Here is an 18,389-nt window from a genome sequence, read left to right as displayed (position 1 = left end):
CACTGGGGAAGATTATTTTACATTCCAATCCCATAGGGAAAGCCTCCTTTCATCTCATATTAGAAGCCCAAGACACAAGTTATAAGAACCCAGAGAAAGACCCATCCAACCCAATGGTGCAGTGCACTACAGCCCAGGAAAGAAGACTCACATCAATACAGAGACAGGGAGAAGACTGGATGCTTGATTTCTGTCACTAAAGGGGACCTCTAAAGACCACACTTCCATCATGGAAGCAGCCATTTAAAGAGTAGTTCTTTAAAAGAAAAATGTAGGTCTTAATTTGTCTGAAACTCTCCCTGTTCTCTCACTTGATATGAATGAATTACTTTGGGGTAAAATAGTTCCTGATTATCTCCCTCAAGCAGTTAAAGAAGAAAAATAGATATATTTTAAGCTATGGGCAATACAAATTAGTTACAAAGACTTAAATGTAAGACAAAGATGCCATCAAACACATAAAAGAGAACATAGGCAAAACATTCTCTGACATCAACCTTACAAATGTTTTCTCAGGTCAGTCTCCCAAGGCAACAGAAATAAAAGCAAAAATAAACCAATGGGACCTCATCAAACTGAAAAGCTTTTGCTCAGCAAAGGAAATCATTAAAAAAAAAAAAAAAAGACAACTTACAGAATGGGAGAAAATAGTTTCAAATGATGCAACTAACAAGGGCTTAATCTCTAAAATATACAAACAATTTACACAACTCAACAGCAAAAAAGCCAACAACCCAATGGAAAAATGGGCAAAAGACCTGAATAGACATTTCTCCAAAGAAGATATACAGATGGCCAACAAGCACATGAAACAATGCTCAACATCCCTGATTATTAGAGAAATGCAAATAAAAACTAAAAGGTACCACCTCACACCAGTCAGAATGGCCGTCATTAATAAGTCCACAAATAACAAATGCTGGGGAGGGTGTGAAGAAAAGGGAACCCTCCTGCACTGTTGGTAGGAATGTAAATTGGTAAAACCACTATGGGAAAAGTTATGGGTACCTTAGAAAATTAGACATAGAACAACCATATGACCCAGCAATCCTACTCTTGGGCATATATCTCGACAAAACTTTCCTTGAAAGACACATGCACCTTTATGTTCATTGCAGCACTATTCATGATAGCCAAGACATGGAAACAACCTCAATGTCCAATAAAAGAAGAATGGATTAGGAAGATGTGGTATACATACACAATGGAATATTACTCAGCCATAGAACAAAATAATGCCATTTGAAGCAACATGGATGGAACTAGAGACTCTCATACTGAGTGAAGTAAGTCAGAAAGAGAAAGACAAATACCATATGATATCACTTATATCTGGGATCTAATATATGGCACAAATGAAAATCATAGACATGGAGAACAGACTTGTGGTTGCCAAGGGGGATGAGGAGGAAAGGGATGGACTGGGAGTTTGAGGTTAATAGATGCAAACTATTGCCTTTGGAGTGGATAAACAATGAGATCCTGCTGTATAGCACAGGGAACTATATCTAGTCACTTATGATAGAGCATGATAATTTGATAAAAAAGACTGTGTGTGTGTGTCTGTGTGTGTGTGTGTGTGTGTGACTGAGTCATCCTGCTGTGTAGTAGAAAACTGAAAGAACCCTGTAAACCAGCGATAATGGAAAAAATAAAAAATCAATAAAATAAAAATTAAAAATATAATTACAAAGAAATGAGACTCTGACACAAATTCATCAAAAGAAATAATAAACAGTATTCTGAAGGTGATAGAAACATGGAGTGAAATATGGCAGAACATGAGATCTGGCCTTTGTAATGTCAAAAATGCTTTCAGGGAGTTCCTGTTGTGGCTCAGTGATAATGAACCCGACTGCTATCCATGAGGATGGGGGTTCAATGCTGGCCTCGCTCATTAGGTTAAGGGTCCAGCATTGCAGTGAGCTGTGGTGCTGGTCACAGACTCAGCTCAGATCTGGCATTGCTGTGGCTATGTCTTAGCCTGGGAACTTCCATAGGTGCGACCCTCAAAAAAAAAAAAAAAAAAAAAAAAAAAGGATAAAAAATATATGCTTTCAGGAAGGAAAATTTCTTCTTTTGTCCTTATCATTGAGGGAGATTTCCACTCCCCTCTCTATAGGACAGGCCTAAGAGGTAAATCTGCAGTATTCTTTTCCAGTTTCTCTTTTAACTATTTGACTTGGTGTAGAATTACATTGGTTGGTGACAGTTTGTCATCCAATGAGCCATAGTTCTACCAGAGTGTGTGTGTGGGTCACTGCATTCAGAAGGCCACCATTGTCTGAGATGTCCCTTCTGCCCTATTTCTTCTTGGACTTGCCTGTGTTTGGATGCACCATGCTCTAATTGCACTTTCAGACTCCAGAGAGGATTAAAGATTCCTGGGCAGAGACTCTGTAGAGAATGGAAGAAGCTAACCACTTCTGAGCTTCTCCACCTACTTGCAATAAGGAAGGCAACTTGCCCAGTCTATCGGCTTCTTGGCTGAGGCTGTGTCTTCTGCCTTTTTTTCTAATTTCCAGGACTCAAATTATTGACATGTCCTCTGAAGAAGGGAAGCTCTTCGTGGGAGGGCTCAACTTCAACACATATGAGCAGGCTCTGGAAGACCACTTCAGCAGTTTCGGACCTATTTTTGAGGTGGTCGTTGTCAAGGACTGGGAGACTCGGCGATCCCAGGGTTTTGGCTTCATTACCTTCACCAATCCAGAGCATGCTTCAAATGCAATGAGAGCCACCAATGGAGAGTCTCTGGATGGTCGCCAGATCCATGTGGACCACGCTGCAAGTCGGCCCGGGGAACAAGAGGGGGTGCATTTGAGGCCCATGGTCACGGCTACTCTAGAGGTAGAGGGCACCAGAGCTATGGAAGTAGCAGATATGACAGTCTACCTGGAGGATATGGCTATGGCTATGGATATGGAAGGTCCAGAGACTATGGCAGCAGCCAGGGTAGTTATGACCGCTATTCAGGAGGAAATTACAGGGACAATTATGACAGCTGAGATGAGGCAAGCGCACCTAATATAGATACACAGAAATAAAACCTCTGATCCAGGACCATCCTCCCAAATGGCTGTTTGTAAAGAAACATCTGTTCTAGTACATTAACCTGTTTTTTTGAAGTGAGCCCCCCAGGTAGCTTGTTAAAGATATTTAAAAAAGCTCCATGTTTAGAAAATTTTTCTTCCCTATTTAAAGACAAATTGAGGCATTCATAGGGCCTGGGTATTTTTCCCCCATTTTTACCAGTTTTCTAGTTTGGGCTTTCAGGATTATTGGTTCTGGTGAAAAAAATGTTTGGCCAGACTGATAGATTTTTTTTTAATAATATGTATCTAGGAACATTTAAAAAACCTATACACAATGTTTAATCATGGTTAGGAAGCAATTTCTGACTGTAACTATAAGAAATCAAGAATAGGATTACTTACAGGTGTTTTTTTTACTCCAGATCTCTGCCTTGATTATATAGAAGTTTCTAAAAATATTTGTGTATGTAATTTTTCTAATACTGGAAGAAAAAAATATTCTGTTGTGTCTCATGTAGTGTTTAGGATGTCCTTGACAGAGTTGATTAAAAAGATAAAACCTGAAAACAAACAAAAAAACAAAAACAAAAAAAAAAAGGAAGGCAACTTAAGTTCTACTGGACATAGGCAACTGCTCTCCATTCTAGTTGGAACACAGGAGACCCTACTCCATTCTCCAATCTTATTACATAATCTTGCATTCGAGAAGCATGGAGGAAGATTTACTTGACATTTCACTGATTCCACTAATAAAACTGACTCTTTGATTGCTTTTTTGTTTCTCTTCCCCTCACCACCACCCCAAGAAGAGAAAAATAGTAAGTGGCATCTCTGTCCTTCAACAATAAAATAATACAAGTTGACACTTATTCAGAACTTATTATATATCAGGGTCTGAATTACATTCTCTACACACATGATTCTAATCCTAATAATTCTGTAAGGTAGGTGTTGCTATCTTTTTTTTTAAGTAACATGCTCAGTCTACATGGCTACAAAGAATCTGAACCAGGATTTTTTTGGCTCTGAAATCATCCATTTCAATAAATAATTAATGTCTTCCAAATATCCCTATTTTCTTCAAAAACTTTATATAGTACTTCTAACCAAACTGAAGACTCAACAGGAATGTTTTCTTGTTTCTCCCTCCTAAAACAACATCACCATGATACAAAAGTACAAAGAGATAAAACATCTAATGACAAGAGAGTGGGAAAGAAGGTGACAAGAACAAAATATTGGAAACTAGAAAGCAGATGGAAAGGTAGTAACTGTTTCATTAGACCCATGAAAGTTGATTCCTAAACTGATCATGAGGATGTCCCAGAAACAAGCCTGTGCAAGTGGAATAATTCAAGGAGGCTTAGGAATTCATAGCTCAGTGTACTTTTGAAAGCTGGTGTACTGATAAGTCTGAAACAGATTTAGTTGCAAGTCTGGATCAGAATCTGTAGCTGGGTGACCTCTCCTCCCTTCCCAGCAGAAGACTAGATGTATGTTCTATAAAGAGGCTGAACCAGAGATTCTGGTCTTGGGGTCATTAAGAAGAGCTAAAGTCTGATTTCATACTGAAAACTGGAGGGTTAGATGGAGGTCTACTTACTAAATGCTAAGAACATCAGTCTCTTATCCAATTAAGCAACAAAATGCTAGAAGCCAAGCATATCTTCTCCAAGAGGGAGACTGGGAGATTCAAATTTGAGGAGACTGATTAGCCCAATAGAAAAGAGCTCAAGATACCCATAATTGCTCTCATCATTGTATAACCCTGCCAGATCATTCTACAATGATACCATTTAATAAGTTCTGTCCCTACTCTCAGAATGTTCATTTCCCTGAGTTTTCAGTGTTTTTCTCTTTGAGCCAACAGCCTCACATCACTGGATACTTGAGGCAAAGCCTCTGATGTGAAAGAAACCAAAACAACAAAAAGTAAAAGGATTTCAGAGGAAAGAAAAATAGTGCAGGACCAGAGAAGAAAATGGCTCCAAAAAACTTGACCTCTTCCCAGAAATAAGAAAGAGTATTAAACAAGTGGGACCTAATTAAAATTAAAAGCTTTTGCACAGCAAAGCAAACCATAAAAGGCAAACAAAAAATAAAACACAAAAAGACAACCCATAGAATGGGAGAAAATCTTTGCAAATGAGGTGGGCAATGAGGGATTAATCTTCAAAATATACAAACATATTATACAGCTTTACATTAAAAAAAACCCAATCTATCTATCCATATATATATATATAGAGAGAGAGAGAGATTTATTCTTTTTCAAATTCTTTTCCCATGTATGTTATTAAGAGTATTTAGTAGATTTACCTGTGCTACACGGTAAGTCCTAGTTAGTTATCCATTTTATATATACACACTACTAATCAACTTTTTAAAATGCCTACTAGAATTCTGATTGGGATTTCGTTGAATCTATGATCAACGAACTTGGAGGAATTTACATAATAATAATGTTGCATCTTCTGAGCTAGTGTATGTCTCATTTGCTTGTCTTACTTATCTCAGAAATTTTTCATAGGTCTCAGAATATAGATCTTGAACATATTTTGTTCATGTTATCCTTAAGTATTTTATATATAAGATTCATTTTAATTGCTTCACTGAGCTCAACCATTCTACTTCTCATTTACTGAATAGATTTTTTACAGTGTTTATTATAATATGATTAATGTGGTGATAAACATTTGTGCACACATTTTTTTTGTATTTAAATTTAGTTTCTTGATCTAAATTTCCAGAGGAGAACTTACTGAGCCAAAGGGCATGAAAAATTTTCAGGTTCTTAATACATATTGTGTAGCTATTTTTTCCTGAAAAAGAATTATAGAAAATTTTCCAGATATTCCATGCTTTTTTTCCCCTTTAGCCAAGGTTAACAGTCACTATTATATAATCTCCAAGAAAGACGAATAGAGAAAATAATAGAACACACCCATTTTTAGTCAGAAGAATCTAAATAGACAATTCTCTAAAGAAGACAGGCAATTGACTAACAAGCACATGGAAAGATGCTCAATGTCACTAATTATTAGAGAAATGCAACTCAAAACTACAGTGAGAAATTACCTCTGCCAGGCAGAATGGTCATCATCAAAAAGTCTACAAACAATAAATGCTGGAGAGGGTGTGAAGAAAAGGGAACCCTGCTACACTTGTAAGAATGTAGGTTGGCACAACCACTTTGGAGAGCAGTGTGAAGATTTCTTTAAAAACTAAATATAGAACTAACACATGATTCAGCAATCCAACTTCTGGGCATCTATTCAGATAAAACCATAATTTGAAAAGATACATGAACCCAGTGTTTGTTGCAGCATTATTTACAGTAGCCAAGACAAGGAAACAATCTAAATGTCCATTGACAGATGAATAGATTAAAAAGATGTTGTATATATACACAGTGGAATACTACTCATCCATAAGAAAGAACAAAATAATGCCATTTGAAGCAACATGGATGGAACTAGAGACTCTCATACTGAGTAAAGTAAGTCAGAAGGAGAGAGACAAATATCATATGATATAACTTATATCTGGAATCTAATATATGGCACAAAGGAATCTTTCCACGGAAAAGAAAATCATGGACTTGCAGAATAGACTTGTGGTTGCCAAGGGGGAGGGGGAGGGAGTGGGATGGACTGGGAATTTGGAGTTAATAGATGCAAACTATTGCTTTTGGAATGGATAAGCAATGATATTCTGCTGTATAGCACTGGGAACTATATCTAATTGTTATGGAACATGATGGAAGATAACATGAGAAAAATAATGTATATATATATGTATAACTGGGTCACTTTGCTGTACAATAAAAACTGACAGAACACTGTAAGTCAACTATAATGGAAAAAAAATTAAAATCTTTTAAAAAGAAGATGCGGTACATATTTTCCAAGGAATGTTACTCAGCCATGAGAAGAACAAAATAATGCCATTTGCAGCAACATGAATGGACCTAGAGATTATTATACTAAGTGAAGTAAGTCAGAGAAAGACAAATATAATATGAGATCACTAATATGTGAAATCTAATTAAAAATAATACAAAAGAACTTATTTGAGATCCTACTATCTAACGCTGGGAACTATGTCTAGTCACTTATGATGGAGCATGATAATGTGAGAAAATAGAATGTATATATGTGTGTGTAACTGGGTCACCATGCTGTACAATAGAAAAAATAATTGTATTGGGGAAACAACTATTAAAAAAATAACAAAAAAAAAAACCTAAAAAACTGTTTTGCTTTAAACAAAAAACAGACTCAAGGATTTCAAAACCAAACTTATGGTTACCAAAGGGGAAATGTTGGGGAGGGATGAATAAATTGGAAGGTTGGGATTGGCATATACACACTACCATATACAAATAGGTAAGTACTAAGGACCTGCTGTATATAGCACAGGGAAATCTACTCAGTACTCTGTTATAGTCTATATGGGAAAAGAATCTGAAAATGAATGGATATATGTATACTGACACAACATTGTAAGTCAACTATACTCCACTAAAAATTGTTAAATGAATAAAGAAAGAAGAAAGACTATTGCAAGGATAAAGCAAGAGTATGCATCTATTAAAAGAATTAATCTGCATAAAATGCAAGTTTTTGAAATTAAAAATAAATGAGTAGACATAAAATCAATAGAAGGGTTGGAAGATAAAGTTGAGAAAAATCTTTCAGAAAGTATAAAATAAAGAAAAAGAGATGGGAATGGGAACGGGGGCGGGGGTGCTGCGGGGAGAAGAAAACTAAAGCCATGCTTTGGAATTTCTAGAAAAAAGAAGAGGCAAACCAGAGGAAAGAAGAAAATTTGAAGTCATTCTTACCTTGTCTTAAAGACTACAGCACAGGACTACAGCCAGATAACTCCACTGTCCTGTTGTGGAGAATCTAAGAAATTCAGACAGCCTTTCTTCATTTTGTCCCATTTCCATCCACTTCAGTCAAAACCGGTAGTGTTTCTGCAGATTTAATTCTATCTCCATTTCTGGCTTCTGCTGAAGTGGCTGATAGAATTTATAGTTCACACCCATCTAATCTCCTTATCAACCGCAACCTTCAGGAAAGAGATTTCTCACTTTTTGCAACATGGATAGGCCGAGAATTTTCTAAATCTTCAAGTTCTGCTTCCTTTCACTTAACTGTTTCTTCTTAATTCATTTTTGTCCTCTCACATTTTATTATAGAATCAAGAGGACCCAAGATCTATTTTCAAAATTTTGCTTAGAAAAAGTGTCTCAATTCATTTCTCACAAATTCCACCATCCAACATACACTAGAACATTTTAAAGCAAGGATGGCCTTCTCTCTAGTTTCCAATAAAATGTTCCTCATTTCCATCTAACACCTCACCAGAATCACCTTTAACATTTGTGTTTCTACCAACATTCTGTTTGTGATTATTTATGCATTCTCAAAAACAAACAAACAAACAAACAAAAACAAAAACAGAGGCTTTCTCTCCAGCACTCCTCTTTTCTGAGTCCTTGTAAGAATCATCTTTAGGGCCCATATTCCCATTCACAGTCTTTTTATAGAAATCTAGACTTTCTAGCACAACTCTTCCAGCCTTTACTAATCACCTGGTTTCAAAGAGGTTTCCACATTTTTAGGTATTTGTTGCAGCAGCACCACACTCCTTTTCTCACAGTTCTGGAGGCTACAAGTCTCAGATCTGACAGCACTGGCTTCTGATAAGACCTCTTTTCCTGGCTGCAGATGATCACCTTCTCACTGTGTCCTCAATGGCAGAGAGAGAGATATCTTCCTCTTCTTCCAAGGTCACTAGTCCTACTGGATTAGGGGTCCACTCTTAGGAGCTCATTTAACCTTAATTACCTCCTAAAGACTCTATCACCAAATATGCTTTGAATGTATTTGGCAGAGATGCAGTTCAGCACATACCAGAGGACAGAAGTCTCCAAGAGGGATGTCTCTGTCTCTGTCTCTCTCTCTCTCTCATACACACACACACACACATGAAAAAAATGTAAAACTTATCAATTATCTGAAGAATTTTCTATGAAGAGAAGAGATATATTCAATTGGCAAAGACTTCAGGGATGAATTAGTAATCTATGCACAGAAAACTAAACAAAAAATTGGGGGATCATTTTTAATTCCAGAAAAGTAAAATAAACTATACCTTCCCCATTCCCCAAAAGGGAAATGAGATGATAATATACTACATGACTCAGTTGTAAATAATGTTTATTTGATCATAACTGTGTAAACACTCTGTGTGTTTTTAGATCTCAAGGGCATATGTTTCAGTCAATCACACTCCTCAATCCCTGGATCACCAGCAGTGGTCTCGGCCCCTTTCTTATTTATTTATGCATTCCCCTTATTTCCATTTCCCCATATGCAACCACCCTGATATGTTTGAAATGTACCATTCCATTTATAGTTCTTTTAAAATATGTATTAAACAGATACTTTCAATTTACACCAGTTGTAGTTTGCTAAATATCTTAGTTTTTTGCTTACCTTTTTCACTCAGCACTGTTTTTTATTTATTTTTATTTATTTATTTATTTATTTAGCTTTTTTAGGGCCACACCTACGGCGTATGGAAGTTCCCACACTAGGGGTCAAATCGGAGCTACAGCTGCCAGCGTATGCCACAGCCACAGCAATACTGGATCCTTAACCCACTGAGTGAGGCCAGGGATCATACTTACATCCTCATGGATACTAGTCAGATTTGCTTCCACTGAGCCATGATGGGAACTATCTCAGCACTGTTTTTTAGATCTATGCATATTGCTGTGTGTACATCTAATTCATTGCTTCCAACTCACAAATATTCTTTAATATGCATCCACCATAGGTACTTATCTGATCCCATCTTGATCATCAATTAGGTTGTCTCCAACTTTCTGCTATCACAAATGATGTAGGGAATTTCTGTAGTAGGGAAATCCTGGAGGGTGACATGTTTGGTTAAGTAGCGGCATTAAGTGACTGAATGCTCTCCAGAACTGCTGCCCTGATCCACACTTTCAACAGTGGCACTTTGCTTTTCTTGTTTTGCCACAGACATGTCAACCCTTAGTATCATCCAGTATTCCAGTGATTGCTGGTTGGTAGCAGTAAAGTAATAATTTGATTTGTTCATTTTTCTAATCACCAGTGGGTTTGAGCATTTCTTTATTGGCTCATCGACCACATGAGATTTTTTTCTTTTTTTGAACTACTGCTTCATATCTTTCCCCACATTTTTACTAACTTCTTATCTTTCTTGATTTGCAGAAATTCCTTTAACAATTTAGAATGTGATCTCTTTCAACTTAGAAAAATAAGCAAACAAGAACACAGGATCATTCATAATTCCGTGAAAACCAAAAGTTGCACAGGAAAGAAAATTTAACCCAACTCATTATATGACCCAAATGTAAATAATATTTTCACAGTTGTAATAATGTTAACACTGGATCTAACAACAATAACAAAACAAACATTACCAGAAAGATGGGAAGAGTAAAAGTGAGTAGAAGGAAGGTGAAAAGATAAAATCTAATCTTTTATGTTAGGAAGACAATAAATTACTCTTATGGATTGAATTGTACCACCACCACCACCAAAAAAAAAAAAAAAAAAAAAAGAGAGAGAGATGTTTAAGTCCTCACCCCCAGTACCTCAGAATGTGACTTTTATGAGTCTTTACAGAGATAATCAAGTGAAAAAGAGATCCATAAGTTGGGTTCTTATCCAAAATGTCTACTGTCCTCATAAAAGGAATTTGGAAACAAAGATAAACATACACAGAAAGAATGTCATATAAAGATGAAAGGAGAGATCAGGATGATGCATGTACAAGTCAAGGAACAGAAAACCAAAGATGTCCAGAAAACCACCATAAGTCCAAAGAGGCATGGGATAGAGTCTCTCTCACAGCCCTCACAAAGAACCAGCCCTGCTGACACCTTGATCTCAGGCTTCCTGCCTTCAAACTGTAGGACGATAAATTTCTGATATTTAAGCCACAAATGTGTGATACTTTTTTATAGCAGCCCTAGAAAGCTAATGCAATAGGTAGGTAGGTAAGTAAATAGATGATAGGTAAATGGTAGATAGATACATACATAGATACATACATAGATACATAGATAAAGAAATGGCACTGTATACATGATTGTAAACATGGAGACAACCATAAATGTAAGTGGTTGCCTCTGGAAAGAAGGAAAAGGGATAGAGGAGAAGGAGGAAACAGGTGACTTCTGTTTCCATTACAAGTAATATAAAACTACTTGCAAGTACACATAGTTTAAAAAGTCAACATTTATAAAAATATATCTTTAAAAAAGCTATCTTGCCATGTTTTAAGCTTATGCAGCATCATGGGGAAAGATCAGTTCTCTATTTTTATTACTTTCACAGCCTCAAATATTTGTTGTTGTTGTTCTAGTAAGAAAAATGCTGGTCTTTAAGTTTCAAAGTACATTTTTATATAGCATCATGGTCTTGTCTATTATTGAACAAGGTTGGGGCTGGAGCCTAAATTCCAGCTGTCATTAATGGGCAAAAGCATTTACATTTCAAGAGTTTGGATGGTGAGCAGCAGAGTTTTATGAAAAAGTATAAACTTTAGAGGGAGACAGTAATGGGTCTGCGTCCAAATGCCCCAGCTCATTGAACTGTATGGCCTGAGAAGAATCAATTCATATCTCAGTACCTCAATTTCTTCATCTGTACAACTGGAAAATAAGATAGTACTTCATGGGAATTCTGTTGGTTTTCATGACAAACACTTAGCACAATGCCAAATTCATGATAAGCACTTGATAAATGATAACATATGGTTCTGATATCCATATTAAGCAGCCTTTCCATTCTCTACAACTCTGTCTTCAGTCATCAGTTTGAAATCCTTCCTCCTACCCTCCATCCTTCAATCTTGAATCACATCATTAGTCAATTTTGCTCAATGGTTACATGATAATGTAGAACAAAACCTATGGTTCAAGTCCTAGGTCTGCAACTTACTTGACCTCTGGCAGGTCAGTTAAATTTTATGAGCCTCATCTGTAAAGTAGGATAAATAATATCTGCTATAAAGATGAAACGAAATAATGAACATGTAACTGTCTGGTACAATGGCAGACAGAGCATAGATGCTTAGTTTATGATGGCAAAGGGTAAGCTGGCAGGCAACCCCATTTTCCAACATATAAAATTAGCTATATAAACACAACACACCACATCATTTAGCTACCTCATAGAAACATTTTGTGAATATTTAAGAGACAGCTCTGGTCTTTAAGAGGATACTTGAGAGTCAGGAGTTGTAGATATAAAGGACATTCATGAATATCCAATGCCTTTGCTTCATAAAATGCCATAGAATTAGATTCACACAGTGCTCCAAGCAAAGCAAACTGTCCAGGTTACTTTCACTGAAGTCATTTCCAATGAAATCCAGAACTGTGCATTATTTGACAATTCTATACAAATACAGGGTAATATGAGCAAGCCGTAATAGTTAAGAAATCCGTAGTGAAGCTTAAAATGAGCAACTTTTTGTCAGTGACAAGTATTGCTCACATTTCAAAAACAATCCAACTTACAAAACTTTAAATCTACAAAATGTCTCCAACTCCCAACAAAGTTTCTCAGACTTCTGAGTGAATGCCATCAAGCAACGAGTAAACTGCCTTGCAGTCAAATCTTCAGCAAAACAGCTATTGCCCCAATGAGGAACACTCACAGTTAGAATAAGATTTCCCCTGCTTTGATGCCCATTATCAAAGTGAGTAGGGGCTGAGTGTAAATCACCCTGTCCCTGGCAGGACAGTCTCATTCCCTCTTGTCTTCATCACTGCTGTGGTGTCCTGTCAAGGAGGAGATGTAGAGCCCTCTAAATAGTTGAGTTCAGCAAGCTTCTAAAATGCTGATGCAGCTCCCTTGGCTAAGGGAACACAATATTTCTGTGACAACCTTCCATAATCCAAGGTAGAGCTCTCTTACATCAGCAGAGGTGATCACGATCCCCTGTCAACCAGGAGAGATCACTCCAAGTTGTCCTTCATAGCTGGGAAGAATGTATTTCCTTTGCATTTATTTTGTATAAAATCCACACCCAGCACAAAGCACTGAAAGGCCATCACTGAAATCTATCTTCTCTTGTGACTCTTCCATGCCTAGGACTCTACTCTACACCTGGACTTGATGGCTAATCATACAGTGTGGAATGCCCTTCAGGCACATGTGAACTTGTTTGGATGTTGTTGATCATCAGACTGAATCCATCCTTATCTTGGGCCATCATAATAGCAACAAAGATAGAGACAGTTCCTTCTGCTTTATAGGACACCTTGACATACTTCATATATCATTTGTTCTTTCCAGTAATTATATTAAGATTGTCATGTTCATAGTACAGATAAGGAAATACATTTTTTAATGTGGTCCTTTTGTCAATGATCCTCCCTGCATGCTGCATCCAGATGAATCAATGATTAAGATGATATGTGAGCAGAGCAGAGCAAAGCCATGTGCCTTCTGTCAGAGCACATCCAGATCTCAGTCACTCTTATATAAGCCACTAAAGTCCAGTGGATGTTCTGATCTTGCCCACATAACACAAGCACACATCTACCTAGGATAAAGAAAGGCAACAACCAGCCACAGAGAGCTGTCATAACTCTTAAAACTAAGGAAATTCACAGGCCTCCTATGTAAAAATAATGTTGCACTTTAATCATGAGAGGAGATGACATTCCTTGAATACTTACAATGTGCCAGGCACTATATTTATTGCTTTCCATATATTATCTCATTTAATTCTCAAAACAATGTGTTATTTCTACTATTATCATTTTGCAGATGAAGAATGTATTCTTGTTCTCTAGAACCAATAGAATATATATAAAAAAAAGATTTATTATGAAAGATTGGCTCACACAATTATGGAGGCTAAGAAGTCTCATGATCTGCCATCTGCAAATTGGAGCCCCAGGAAAGCTGGTGCTGTAGTCTCAGTCCAAACCCAAAGTCCTAAGAGCCAAGCGAGCCAATAGCACATGTCCTGATCATAAGTAAAGGCCCAAGAACCAGGAGAACCAATGTTTAAGGACAGGAGAAGACAGATGTCCCAATTCAACCAACATCAACTTTGCCTATCCTCCATGCTTTTTGTTCTATCCAGACCCACAGGGATTGGATGATGCCTACTGGCATTGGTGAGGAGCATCTTCTTCACTTAGTCTACATATTCAAAAGCTACCCTACATTTTCAAGAGATACCCTCAGAGATATACCCAGGAATGTTTTACCAGCTATCTGGACATCTCTTAGCCCAATCAAGCTGACACACAAAATTAATCATCACACTGAGACAGAGAGATTAAATTGCTTATCCAGGTAGCTGATGCCACAGCCTGGGCTCCAAATCTCTAGACTTTACTGTTCCCATCACCAATCAATCTGCCTTATTTCCTTTCTAAAAATAAAATGTCCACAGATAGCTCTTAAATTTCTCTAATATTCCAGTCTAGAGTTGCTGCATCCTTAGACTTGGAAATCAGGAGTTCTCAGAGTAAAGTGGGAACACCTATCGTTCCATCCATCCCATTTGATAATCACAAAAGAAACCCCATTCATTTCAAAGCGACTGCTTCGTATTTTATTTTTATCAGGTTGGATTTTTGCAGTACAAGATATTTATAAGATATATATGGATTCTAAGAAAACTGTGTTCTCTGGTAACAGGTCTCAAAATTCAACTTCTGCTTATCTTGTGACAACATCTTGAAGCTAGATGTACCCACAGTGTGCTTTCGACTTAAAACTGAACAAAAGAGAGGTGATATGCAGGAAGCAACCAACTTTGATATAACAAATGCAACATTAAAGGTATAAACCAAATTTTTTGATGATCAAAACTAAGGAAAAATATTCATTGTAAATGCAGGGCTATGACTTCATCAAAGCGGTAATATTTGAGCAGGGTTTGAATGGTTGTATAGGAGTCTACCATGAACTTAAGAGGAGGAGAAGGGCATCCCAGGCAGGGTCAAGGAATGACTGCAACACAGAGGCTGCTGGTTATGGAGCTGCTGGTTATGGTTAGATATTAAATGGTGGTGGGGAGACTATTGCAAAGAATCCTGAATGCATGGAGATAATGACAATGAGACTGTGTCATTCCTCATAATCTACACGGCATTTTTGTTTTCACTTTATATCTAAATTAACTTTGTAGAGTTGTTACTATTTTCCACTCTTTGCAGAATGTAAGAGAGGTTAGTCCCAAGTCTTCACAGTTGGAGTTAGAAACTTTAGAGTCTTTGGCCCCTAAATCCCAGACCCTTTCTAATACTTAAAAAATCAGACTTCCCTACAAATAACAAATGTTGGTGAAGATATGGAGGAAAGGGAACACTCATGCACTGTGGTAGGAATGTACATTGGTGCAGCCAATGTACATACTATGGAAAACAGTATGGAGTTTCCTCAAAAAACTGAAAATTGTTATCATATGACCCAGCAATGCTACTCCTGGGTCTATATCCAAAGAAAATGAAAGCACTCATTCACAAAGATACATGCACCCCAACATTCATAAAGAGCATTACTTATAATAGCCAAGATACACAAGCAACCTAAGTGTCCATCAACAGGTGAATGGATAAAGAAGATGTATACACACACATATGCACACACATGCACAAAATGAAATATTACTCAACCATAAAAAACAATGAAATTTTACCATTTGCAACAATGTGGATGGACTTAGAGGGTATTATGCTTAGAGAAATAAGTCAGAGAAAGACAAATACTCTGTTATCACTTATATATATGCGGAATCTAAAAAATAAAACAAACATTCACAGATACAGAAAACTTGTGGTTATCAGTGAGGAGAGGGAACAGAGGAAGGGCAAGATAGGGATAGGAGATAAAGAAACACAAACTACTATGTATAAAATAAATAAGCAGCAGGGAAATGTACAATAATGGATTATGGCCATTATTTTATAATAACTTAAGTGGAGTATAATCTATAAGATTGTTTAATCACAATGTGGTACACCTGAAACTAATACCGTATATTGTAAATCAACTATACTTCAGTTAAAAATCAGACTGCCATGGGGAGATCGGGAAGCACAGGGAAGAACTCAGGGGAGGGTCTCTCTGAAATGTTCCAGTTGAATTGAATTTTATGTCCTTAGTTTTTGATGCTCAGCAGACAGGAAGTGCAAGGTTCGGTAGCCACCCACCATATGCCACTCCTGTTAGCCTTATCTTGAAAGTTCTCTCCATGTCCATGGTGCCCCCCTTAAGAGTAGTAGCAGCTGGGGATGAGGCGATGGAACATGATGGAGATGAGAAAAAAGTCGGAGGTCAATTTCCGGATTTCCTTCCCTCGCTCCTTCATCCTCTTTATTTGCTCATCCAAAGTGTGTTCCGGCAAGGTTTATTTATGTGTTTGTTTACTTATTTATTGCCTTACTCCACAAAGAATTTGAAGCCATTCAAATAAAATACATAGAATGGTACAATCATTTTTAAATCAGAAAGAAGAAAGAAAGAGAGACAGGCAGAGAGACAGAAAAGAAAGAAAGAAAAACAATTAGAATATGAGAGAAGACAAGTCATGGGGTATAAAGAATATGGTTCAGCAGTGACATGATCATTACCAAAGCACTGTTTGAACTATACTTTTTGCTCTAAGCTTCCTGGCAAACAAAGCAAAATTAGAAACCTAATACATGACATAGGGCTTTTTATTCATGAGGAGAAAACACATAAACTCCTCGGTAGAAGCAAGTTTTTTTTTTTTTTTTTTTTTTAGTAATTAACTCAGTACGTTTTTCTTAGGAAGTAACCTACAGGTGACTGGGAAATGACACAAATAATATCAACCATGGGATTTGCATCCTACCTTAAATGCAACGGAGAGTTTCATCCAGCAGCCCAAGAAGACACCAAACTAGACGTGGGCTTCTATGGTCTTGTCTCCTTCAGTCCACATTTCTTCCTGCTCCCATTTCTTCCTCTTGCTCAGAGAGCAGCCAGCCCTGGCCTGCTCTCGCACACGCACACTCTCTCTCTCGCTCTGGGAGTTGCTCCATGCCCCAGAGGGCATTTCACATCGGATGCCTGCTTTTCTCTTACTTGTCGACAACATATTTTTCAAATTAGCACTTGGTAGCTTTGAGGGAAACCCAGACATTGTTAGGAAGAGAGTGAGAGGCCAAATGGGGAAAAAAAAAAACAAAAAAAAGAGAGGTCTGCTTTTTTCTCAGCTTGTTATAAATTTGCAATACAAGCAAAGAAAAATAAACACTCAGATTCTGCAACTGATACAGAAGTTCCTTGGCTTGATGTGGTACTAAAGCTTGGTCTTCCCCCAGATCCTCTGCTATTTACAAGCAGGGAGCTGTTTCTCACTGGGAAGATATATGGCATCGTCTCCTTTCCCAGCATCCTCCCAGTCTTCATCATCTTATTTCTCTGTGGATGGAGAGAGGTGGATGGGCAACAGGTGAACAGATGCTCAGCCCAGGAGGCTTCATCCTGCCCAGGAAGCCACATCGGTTCCTCGTTTAAGAGAAATGTCTGCTTCTGAAGCTGCACTTTTAACTGAATGAAATGCCTCCGTGTTCCTGTCAGAGAAAGGCGAGCTCAAGAGGCTCAGCTGCTCTCCGTCAGCAAATGGGCTGCTCTGCGCTCCTGCCAAGACCTTCCACCTGGCCTCTTTCCTCCTCATGAGGACCATTCCCTTCTTGACTGATGTCTAGAGAAGGGGAAAGGGCAAAAAGGAAGGCTTTCTATGAGGAGAAGCTGGGAATAGATGAAGCAAAGTGATTTCTTCATTTTGATTTGGGAAGTTGCATTTAGGGTCCAAGAGAGAGTGGTGGAGGGATTCTGTACTTGAAGGACCCCAGTTTGAATCCTGACTCAAGCAATTGCCACCAATGTCCTTGGGCAAGTCCTTTTACCTCCTTGAACCCCACTGGCCTCCTTCATAAGATGAGGATAATGCCTTTGTAACAGTAAAAGCTGAGATGATATCTGCAAATGTGCTTTAACTGTTTAGCACTTTGCAAATTCTTGTTGCTATTAGTGTAGAAAAATATTCTATCTCAGAAACCCCAGCAGTTGACAACAGAAGATCTGGTTTGCAGACCCTCCCAGAGCCTCTATTTCTAACATTTACTGGCTGGGTTGTTTAAAACTAATCTCTTATCCTATCTGAGCTTCAGTTTTCTGCGGTAAAAATACTGTGAAAGGAAGTTACTGCAGTGCACAGGGATGTTGTGAGAATCAAGTGAGACTAAACATCAGGAAGTACTTTGACAACTGTAAAATGCTAGAC

The 18,389-nt window shown here is 37.6% G+C and overlaps 1 long non-coding RNA gene and 1 pseudogene across 11 annotated transcripts in view; one reads left to right on the top strand and one right to left on the bottom strand.

Moving 5' to 3' along the window:
- The window catches only part of LOC110256021 (uncharacterized), a 494,788-nt gene that overhangs the window by 336,521 nt on the left and 139,878 nt on the right, over positions 1 to 18,389 (bottom strand). The gene's annotated exons all lie outside the window — the stretch shown is intronic.
- LOC100155741 (RNA-binding protein 3 pseudogene) lies at positions 2,482 to 3,141 on the top strand (annotated as a pseudogene).

This window comes from Sus scrofa, chromosome 1 (genome assembly GCF_054392235.1).
Source record: "Sus scrofa isolate SSC_HxYL_T2T_F1_AM1 chromosome 1, Sscrofa_HxYL_maternal_Yorkshire_Landrace_v2.0, whole genome shotgun sequence".
NCBI lineage: Eukaryota > Metazoa > Chordata > Mammalia > Artiodactyla > Suidae > Sus > Sus scrofa.
The sequence above is the reverse complement of the archived record's forward strand: the minus strand, read 5'-3'. Positions and strand labels throughout refer to the sequence as shown.